Raw genomic sequence first — 10,804 nt, 5'->3', positions numbered from 1 at the left:
CATTTATATTTGACGTGTTCAGGGTTTATTATGTTCTTTTGGGTGTTTTGGATCAAAGTAGTCTACTCTGATGAAAATTCTATTGATTCCATATTAACAAAGGATCAACAAAATTGGTAGTGCTAATTCTGCCATGGCAAACCCCTCAGCTCCAGGTTGGTTGCTCTATATGAATTGTTGACGTTCGTTTTTATCTCAATTCTACAGGTTACAACTCTGCAAGTTAAAATAGTATAGAATCGTAGATCCATATTAGCTTTCGTGTGTATATATATATATATATATATATATATATATATATATATATATATATATATATATATATATATGGAAGAGGGTTTAAACAGGTTGAAGGAATGTACGGTGAGTGCAGGGTTCCAGCAATTGAATGATGAGGCGACACAGGTAACACAGAGTATATTTATTTGAAAATTCTTTGTGTCTATCCCTCTGATTATTGGTTACAAATAAGATTGGCTCAATAAATGGGGAATTGATTTGATTTTAAAAATTTCATGCAACGATGTGAAGTGAAATACATCCTCCATTCCTGTAAATTTATGTTCAGTGTTTTTCTTTTTTCTTTTTTATCTGATAGCAGGCGGCTTACGAATATGGAGCGCCAGTAATCATTGAGAAAGAGGTTAACCATGCAGCATCTGCCTTTCTTTAAGCCGAGAATTTCAATTATTCCTCAGTCTGGAAAATTCGGTGGTAGATTTGTGAGTAGTGGGTATTGGGTAGTAAAATGAAGAATCTGAGCATTTATCTTGATTAGATTCTCTACATCCATGGTTAGGTGGCAGCAAAGTTAGATCCCTCATTGCACAGCAATCGAGAGAAACAGGGCCTGCCAATATCACTGTTCGAAATGGTGCAAAAGTAAATTCAACCATTAGCTACATGGATTTTGTTATGGTCTCTTAGGAGCATTTGATTAATAATGGTATTTTGTTATGGTCTTTTAGGTGCATTTGATTAATAATGGTTTTTTCAAAATTTGAGGATGAATTTTGAATTATTTCTTCTATTCCAGAAGCATTGACAACAATGCAAGGACGAGAGAGCAGCAGAAAATGCTTGGCAGACTGTGCCCTTGAATTTGGCAGGGATGCCTTTAGAGGTATTTATCTATTGATCAAACCATGTCAGTCCTAATGCTACAGAGATTATGTGAAGACTATTTTACCTCACTGTTATGAGAACATATGAAGCAATTTGAACAACTATAGCTACAACGTCAACAATAATGTTTCAGCCTTGCTTAAGTCAATGCAGCGCAATCAAACTTTCCAAAAGCAAAAGTTCCTAAGCGCATTGAATGACAGTCAACCGAATTTCAGACTTCCCTACATTCAGAACATGCATTGGACCACCTAAGCAACTGCTCATCACAAAGATTTTGAATTCTTTTCAACAAGACTAAGATTGGTATACGTCAAAATTTTCTGGATACTCACTCAAAATAGATTGTTCTTTCTACAACTGATCTGTATAATAGTTTCTATGGTATACATGAAAATTGTCATAATTTGTGCATGGAACGAACGGTAGCAGCTTACTATATTCTGTGTATAGCAATAGGTATATACAATCAGTGTGTCAGGTGCAAAGAAACTGTCTATGGCTTCAGGCCTTTATTCATCAGACCATTGTAGCATTTCACTATGGTATATTATTGTTTATAGAGGAGTAGACAAGTTGTTCATACAAAAGCCTTCCTAAAGATGAGAAGGCTTATACTTCCAATTTCTGCATAAGAGCAGAAACTTGTATGATAATATTCCTATATTCAATTAGAAGGTTTGCAGTTAAAATATCCATAGTATTCATGGGATGCATAGCTATAACAATCATCATATCAGAATGTTTGCAAGAGATCAGGAGACCCATATCTGCAATTAAGTTTCTATATCAAACCATACTAAAGCAACAATATCAAATAAGGAGGAGACATTACATAAGAAAGTCTCCAAGACTTGCTAATATTGCTTGTCATGGTATGAAAAATCTGGTTTACCTCTGTATCAGATCTGTAAAGATCTTAGAATGAGATCCAGACATATTAATGTGAAAATTTCTGTGTATCTTAGATATTTATGATTTGAGTTTTGGGTTATCAAAGCTATAGATTGAGAACTACATGGATTGCTTGATAGGATGGCTGGTTCGATTTGTATATGAGGATTGCTAGCTTCTTTGTGGTGGTAGTGTGCGATCAATTGGGAATTGCTACTCGTTTCATACTTCAAGAGGGAAATGAATTTCCCAATGATGGCGGTGATGAAGGAACCCAACAAAAGCACAGCGAATAGCATAGTTGATTGAATAAAAAAATCAATTGTGTAAATACAAATAACATACCCTACAAAGTGATGTCTTCTTTTTCTGTAAGGTTATCATCTTATCAGTATTTATAGAACATAAACAGTTAGCAAAGCTACAAATGTGAAATGTTAATTGGTCTCTGTTAGTCAATTCCAGTTTGTGCCCATATGGAATACTGTCCAACGTGTTTCTTTGCAAAATAACAATTGGTTTTCTGCAGTATGAAGGAGCTGCAGCAGAAGATGGCCGGAAGCCAAGCATCTTTGACACTTTCACTCACAGGGAAGGTATGTTTCATCACATATCTTCATTCATCCCTTCATTTGCATTATACCCAATTCCTTACTTTACTTTGGGACTTTCAAGGCCAATGCTGGAAGTGAGTTGTTGTTTGTTTTAATTGTATTGTCAGGGATTACTGTGGATTGAGGTAAGGGAGATGTAGCTGTTGATCAATACCATCGTTACAAGGTATTATTATCTGCAAATCTAAGAACAATAAATGTCACTAGGACAACCTATATGCAGTGGCTACTTGTAAGCCATCCTCAAGCTTTATGTGCATGTCCAACCCCATTATTGTTGTTTTCATACTAATGTATCAATAGTTAAACTCCTAGATGATTTGGGTATCAGCTTGATGCAAAATTTCATGTGGGTTTTGAAGGAGGATATTGATCTAATGTCTGCGATGGGAGTAGATGCCTTTAGATTTTCAATCTCATGGCCCAGGCTTATTCCTGGTATATTTCTATTTGAGCTCTGACCACATGTTTAATCCTGAGAATTTAGTAAACACTCAATGGACAATGGTAGGAAATAACTATTTCACATATATTGATGTAGATGGCGAAGGACCCATCAACCCAAAAGGCGTTGAGTACTATAATAACCTCATAAATGAGCTTTTGTCCCATGGTAGTATTTATTGACAAACTTGTCTGTCTACTTTGTTTTTATTCCTGTGACTATCATCCTCAAAACTGTTAATCGTTTCACAATGCACGTCTCAGGCATTCAACCACATGTGACATTGTACCACTTTGATCTGTCCCAAGCTCTGTAAGATTCCTATGGAGGTTTCTTAAATCCACAGATTGTGTAAACATCTTATGTCATCTCCTGTTCTTTTTTTTCTTCCCATGTGGGTTGACACAAAAGTCAAAGGATCAATTTATTGGTGCATTAATAATCTTATGGTTAGAGAAGCAGAGTTTTCTAATCTACTTCGATCTTATGCAGGGAGGATTTTAAAGGTTATGCAGATGTGTGTTTCAAAGAGTTTGGTGATCGAGTGAAATATTGGTCCACTTTCAATGAGCCCAATGTTTTTGGCACTGCAGGATATGATGACGATGTTTTCCCACCTCAAAGATGTTCCCAACCATTTGGAAATTGTACTGCTGGAAACTCAACTGTTGAGCCATATATTGTTGGTCACCATGTTTTTCTATCACATATAGCTGATGTGGAGCTGTACAGGAAAACCTATTGGGTTCTTTTCCTCTATGATCTATGTTCATCTCCATTCATTCTATGAGATTTTATAAATTTCTCGATGAATGCAGGAAAAGCAAAAGGGCTGGATTGGATTAGTAATTTTAGTACATTGGATGATACCTCTCACCAATAAATCCACAGATGTGGCTGCTACTCAAAGAGCAAATGATTTTATGGTGGGATGGTGAGTGATTTCTTTAACAATGAATTTTCAAGTTAACTTATGTTTCCAGAACCTTGAGTACCATAGAGCAGTCTCACCAATTGTTATTTCTCCTCTTTTTCAGTTGGGGTTTTCATAGTAATTTTAGTACATTGGATGATACCTCTTACCAATAAATCCACAGATGTGGCTGCTACTCAAAGAGCAAATGATTTTATGGTGGGCTGGTGAGTGATTTCTTTAACAATGAATTTCCAAGTTAACTTATGTTTCCAGAACCTTGAGTACCATAGAGCAGTCTCACCAATTGTTATTTCTCCTCTTTCTCAATTGGGGTTTTCGTAGTGATTCAAATAATTAATAGCTATATTGTTGAAGTGGATGCAAATAGGTGTACTTTTGTTTGGTTGAGGGCAGACAACCACCCTGAATTAATTTCTTTTTCCAAAATCCAGGCTTTTAGACCCATTTGTTTCTGGAGACTATCCAGGGAGCATGAGGAATATAGTGGGTTCTCAATTACCTTCATTTACAAAGGAACAGGCTCAAAAGTTACAAGGGTCATTGGACTTCATTGGTGTCAATCACTATGTTACCAGGTATTGTTTTGATGTTCCAAGAAAAGGTGAACTTATGTCAAGAGACTATGCTCAAGATATGTCCATTGGAACTGCAGGTACGAGAGTCATTCTCTCAAATAGATTTAACTCAATAAATCTCACCTTCTAACAGCGTTTCAACTTGGCCTCCTTAAATCTATGAAGAATAACGTTACTGTCTTCAAATCATAAAGGAAAATGGTTTTGATCCGTTGAAGTTTTATGTTATTTTAAATTCAAAAGTGATACATTGCAAGAACATTGGTATTAAGAACATTTTATGGCAATATACGCAGATTGGTGCTACACTTTTTGATCATTGACCATCTAATTATCTGTTTTGGACTTACAATATCAGCTTTCATGTCTGGACAGGATTTTCAGAGCCTAATAATTCTTCTATTCCCCTTTCTGAGGCTTTGAATGACCAATTTAGGATGGATCTCCATCAAGAGGTCCTTCAGTATGTGCTTGCAGCAATAAGGTATACCATTTCTGAAACATAAAACGTTTATTCATTGTGGCAGGAATTTGTGAAATGATGAATATCTCTCAGAAATAAAACATTTATTCATTGTGGCAGAAATGGGTCAGACATCTGTGGATACTTTATATGGTCTTTCCTAGATGACTTTGAAGTTTTGAGTGGTTACACTTGGCAATTTGGTCTTCATTATGTGGACTTAAATGACTTTGAAGTTTTGAGTAGTTACACTTGGCGTTTTGGTCTTCATTATGTGGACTTCAATGACAATTTGAAGCGTTATCCCAAACTATCTGCTCATTGGTACAAGAGTTTTCTGCAGAGGCGGGAAAGCAGGGAATCAATACTTGAATCTCAAATTCTACTCAACACCTACACTCCTATGAACGTCTCATAGAACCAAGAATTGAAACTCAATTTTATGAAAACAATGCGGTATATTTTAGGCATGATTTTCTTATACAAATTTGATATTTATGTTTATATTCACTTCCAAAAATGCTTTTATAGCATTTAATATATGATGTTTATGGTAGGATACAATGTATTAAAAAATCTCAATTGTTTTTTTTTTGTTTTTTGAGTTAGGATAGATCATATAAGTGTTAATGGATGTTCTTTTTTTCATTATCTTTATCATCATCACCATATTGGAATTTTCTAAAATTTCACTAGCTATCTCCAAATTGTTCTTTGGACCCTTACAAATTGTTCAATATTATATTTTTTTATTCTAGAGGCATCCTAGTCTTAAAGTGATATTTGAAACAAACTTTATGAGTCGTATACTTCAAAATAGGAGCTTCGGTGCTTCATGTTTGTCACAAGCAAAATCACGGCAGCTTAAATTATGAAATATTGAATGACAATCTTCGTTTTCTTAGAAAATATGACTCTAGTGCTCGCTAGCTGGTTTATTATTTTTCAATAGTCGTTGTTGGTGTGCCTAATGAGTATTCCTCATTATCTACACATATATGCCTTGTCTATTATTGTGGAGGTTGTTGAATCTTAGTTGGATATGAGAGATTCTCTCCAACAAGATTTTCTCCTAGAATAGAATGTGGAGTTAAGTTGTTGTTGGCTTGAAGTCTCAATGGAATAGTATATTTATCTTTAGTTGAAAACCTCCATGTCTAAATTCACATTGAACTAGATGGAATAAACAATTCAATGTGTTTATGTGTGTTATGATTGTATTTTTGTGAATTATTGTGTTTCTTATTCAATTCTTTTGAAGTAAATTTGTTACAATAGTTTAGTTATTTTGAGAGCTAATCCTTGAAATAATTGAAGAAACCACAAAATAGAAACTCTGTACATACATGTTTCCTATTATGTTGGAAACTCTATACATTTATGTGGAACAACTTGCTCTTTTTGTCCTTCCCAAATTCTTCAAGAATCTCTTAAAGTACATAATTGTTTTATAAGCTTCCTAAGAACCTTAATATGTTCTTGGGTTGGAAAACTAAAATGGTATTTTATTATTAAACAAGGTCATTCTATGTAGGGTTGAAATTTGATATCCTACCTCACAAGTTAAGAATTTTTTATGAGAAGTTCTAATTTAAATACTCATTTCATCTAATGTTCAAATTTTAATTCTTTAGTTGATCTCTTAATGTACACAATTGTTCCTTCTCAAATTCTTTAGTCATCCTTTTCAAATTCTTCAATAATCCTTTATTGTATACAACTCTTTTATCAAGCTTCCTAAAGCTTTAGTATATTCTTAGAATACAAAACTAAAATGATATCTTGTTCTTTAACAATTCATTTTATGCATGGTTGAGAGAAAAATGCATATTATGCTAATTGAGGAATGTTTCTCGCTTGTCGAACTTATAGTATTGAATTTAACACACTAACACTTTACAACAATGAACTAACAATATTCATGATGAAAATAGCAATATGGAAGATTCATCTGCATAATGAAGGCGGCAATATGGGAGATTCCAATCACTTTCCAAGGCATTTTTTAAAATGTGGATGTGACAAAAGGTTGTTGTGGAAGGTGTTGTTTGTATATGGGAAATTTCTTGATCATTGTGTATATTCCTAATGTTGATAGATATGTCTACTAAGTGGTTCCAGTTAATGGGGCATTGATTTGAGCGTTCAATATATTCTTATTCTTTATCAAAGTATTCTTTTGTTGTATTTGTGTTCTTCAATTTATGCCTTACGGCGTTTCCTTTGCAACATCTGGTGCAAATGCTAGTTACTAAGATATGCAGAGCATTTTATTTTCATGTGAACAAATATTTTAGTTATGCACATGATAAGTTGCTAACCAATCAAAACATATATTTACTAAGATATGCAGAGAATTTTACGTTCATGTGAAACATTGTACCTTTTGCCATTAAATATGTTTGAGCAAAAAATACTTCGAGATTCTAAGTTATTATTTGGATTAACAGTAGGTTGGATCTGTGAGCATATTCACACCAACATTTGGCATTTGGTATTAGCGCTGGTAATAATGACAAATTTTTCTGGGAGGCCGAGATTATTTATTTGGATCAAGGATGAACTGATATCCACCTTTTTGGTTGTCTAAGTTGATTTAGCAATAAATAATATTACAATATTTTATACTTTAAAGAGAAAAAAACCTTAAAATGAGAATTAAAACAACAATGGAAACCAAAAATCATAATATTTCATATGCATACCAAAGGTATCATGGCTTATAATCTTGAAAACAAGAATGATAATTTCCATCGCTTTCTTTGTTTAAGATGGTAGAGTATTAAAATGAGAATTAAAACAACAATGGAAACCAAAATATCATAATACTTCATATGCATACCAAAGGTATCATGGCTTATAATCTTGAAAACAAGAATGATAATTTTGATCGCTTTCTTTGTTTAAGATGGTAGAGTATTTGTGATTCTCGCATCTTTATTTACTAAATTAAAAAAAATTACATTAATGAAGCTCCCGAATTGCACAAAACTAGGCAAAAATATCAATGGGAAGTAATGATACTGACGGAAGTTGTACAAGTTGTACAAATCTCGAATTTGGCATAGAATCCGGTTAAGTTAAAATAATGATTATTTCATTATGCTCCAATATACATGTCATGGAGGTGGATATAAGACCTTCAAAATATGAACCAATGGGATGATTACAAATTGTTTTTTTCATCTATAGATATATATATATATATATATATATATATATATATATATATATATATATATATATATATATATATATATATATATAAAGTTAAACATGAGAGAATATATTGGTCAAAGCTCAACTAATGGTTAGTCAAAAGAAAATTCATTGCTAGAGTCTTACCTCCTTGATTGGGACTAATAATTAAAATTTACAATTTTATTTAAAATTTTATAGCTTAGAAGCGTCCTAAAAATAAAGTGTTATGTACTAAGAGATTTGAGGTTCAAAATCCTCCTAACTAACCTGTGTCTGCGGAAGGGGCATACCTAGACACCTAGGATCACCATGTCACGCAAGTGCAACCAGCTCAATTATTAATTCCACTAATCACAATAATAATAAAAATTATACAACTCACTTTTAACTCCCAAAATCTAAAAATTCTTATAAATATTACAACATTAAGATAATTAATAATTAGAAGACTCTGAACCTCATGTTACTCTGTAGTGTCTCTACCTCATCAAAACCTAAATATCTCAAACTTCCTTAACGATACTCCCTGTGAAGCTAGACTCCCTTTGAGTTTACACGATCTCCACCGGCTCACATGCTTCCACTGTGCACTCTCTAATCCACTAGGCCTTCAAACTTTCACGTTGAATTTCCATGGGACATGAGAGTATGGGTTTGGTATTAGAATCCTTAATACAAACAGACTCAAATTCCTTAACCATCCTACTTTTCACATCAGAAAAATACACATCAGTGAATCAACCAGTGCACATGGCAATTTTTAAATCGTTCAACCCTTCTTCGTTATATTAATAATCTATAATACAACAATCTAGGGATCCCATACCAAGTACCATGACCCTCATATAATCACTCATACGAGAATAAAAACTAGTACTTGGATTAAATCACTTTGACTGTTGACCTACCCTGGACAAGACAACAATTGACCTACTTGTTGATAGTGGCCACACACAACCCTTTCAGTCCATGTGTCCTAAACACATTTGCAGGTCCATCTGTTCCCAATATTTAGCAACAAGAATTTACCTCTATCAATGAATCTTTCTCCTTCAAGTGACTCACCAATCTTCCCTCTAGTTGATCATTATTCCATCAACAAATCAACACATAGGGTCTTCTTGTGAGTTGCTCACAATTCTATATGTGAACCACTCCTAACTTTCCCACTATTGCTCCTCAACACTTAGGGGAATATTCCCTCTATATCCTTGTCGTGTTGGTCTAATGAGGACAAAGATAGGGTATGGGGGATGCCTTTATTCTCACTGAAAATGTCCTTCTTTAACGATAAACTAGGGCTATCAATCTGGCTCTCCTAGCTACACTACCTTATCTCAATAGTTCTGCCTCTCCTAGCATGCTTGATGTCCAGCTCAATCATTACATTTTAGGCTATCTGTAGAAGTCACCAAAAAACCCTCCTTAATGTAATTATTATGCCATACACTTGTCCCAAGCTGGACCTCTATCTTCCCATCTCCAGTCGACTCCTTGACTAATATTTGGCCACCATAACTGCCCTCTCCTAGTGCTTGTAAATCTACCCTCTAATAGTGAATAGGATGCCTCCTCATCACTATTCTTGGCTCAACTATACTGCTGCTCGATATAATTAAGGTCAATCCCTTTAGATCGCTGCAACTAGCACCCTTATCTGTGATTTTTTCACACAAAATTAGGGAACAAGGGTTGCTAAATATTTTTTTCATCTCCTATGAACAAACTTCTATAAACCCTTCTTTCTACTTGATCTGACAACCATTTTCCCTTTTCATTCTCCTCTTCTTTAGTTCACACTTGAAGATATTTTTTCCTCATAAAGTATCTACTCATACACAAGACTTGTGCATGCACCAACTGCCCTGATCTCAGGGATACACCAACAAAACTTGTGTCTCCTTTAGAGTCTCAGCCCTACCTTCTAGATTAGAATCAAGGCTTCACAAATCATACTACTGACATGGATACTTTCGTTGCGACATCACTGGAGTAACCCTAATCTAGGGTGTACAAATTCTATCCTAAATTCTTCAGGACCTTCCTCCATCACTTGACATCAAATCTCATGGAATCCATGCCCTTGTTCTAATACATCTTGATGTTTGTGTTAAGGTTTGAGTGCTATACATTTTCTAACTGTTTAGGGCCTCTTTTAGGGCACCCAAATAAACTACATGTGGCCCTAAACGCAGCCTATACTTTCCTTAAACTCAACCCTAATGAGTGTTAATTATAACTCTGATATCTAAAGATTTGATCTAAGTTGGTACATCAGGATAAACAGGAAAATATGCAGGCTGGATTCCATGGGAAATTTAGTAGAATTGCATGAAAATATATGTATATATCTAAAAAAAATTAAGGCCAAATGATACAACTATAAACTTCAAGGAGAAAAATATTAATCTTGTCTTTGTTAGTTCGATGCTTTTTCTTTATAAGCTAAAAAGGGGCACCATAGGAAAAATATGCAAGTTAGGAACTCACGACAATGAAGATGAACCATAGTTGAGGGTTCGAAACGTCGATCATAAAAAAATCTTGAAT

General features: G+C 34.2%; 1 pseudogene; it reads left to right on the top strand.

The window, feature by feature from the left end:
* The first annotated feature begins 2,274 nt into the window (after positions 1-2,274).
* Positions 2,275-5,612, top strand: LOC149183767 (beta-glucosidase 22-like; annotated as a pseudogene).
* Positions 5,613-10,804: the final 5,192 nt, after the last annotated feature.

The sequence above is a fragment of the Pinus tabuliformis genome, chromosome 3_2 (assembly GCF_031772625.1).
Source record: "Pinus tabuliformis cultivar Carrire ecotype Pingquan chromosome 3_2, CPIR1, whole genome shotgun sequence".
Lineage (NCBI taxonomy): Eukaryota > Viridiplantae > Streptophyta > Pinopsida > Pinales > Pinaceae > Pinus > Pinus tabuliformis.
The sequence above is the reverse complement of the archived record's forward strand: the minus strand, read 5'-3'. Positions and strand labels throughout refer to the sequence as shown.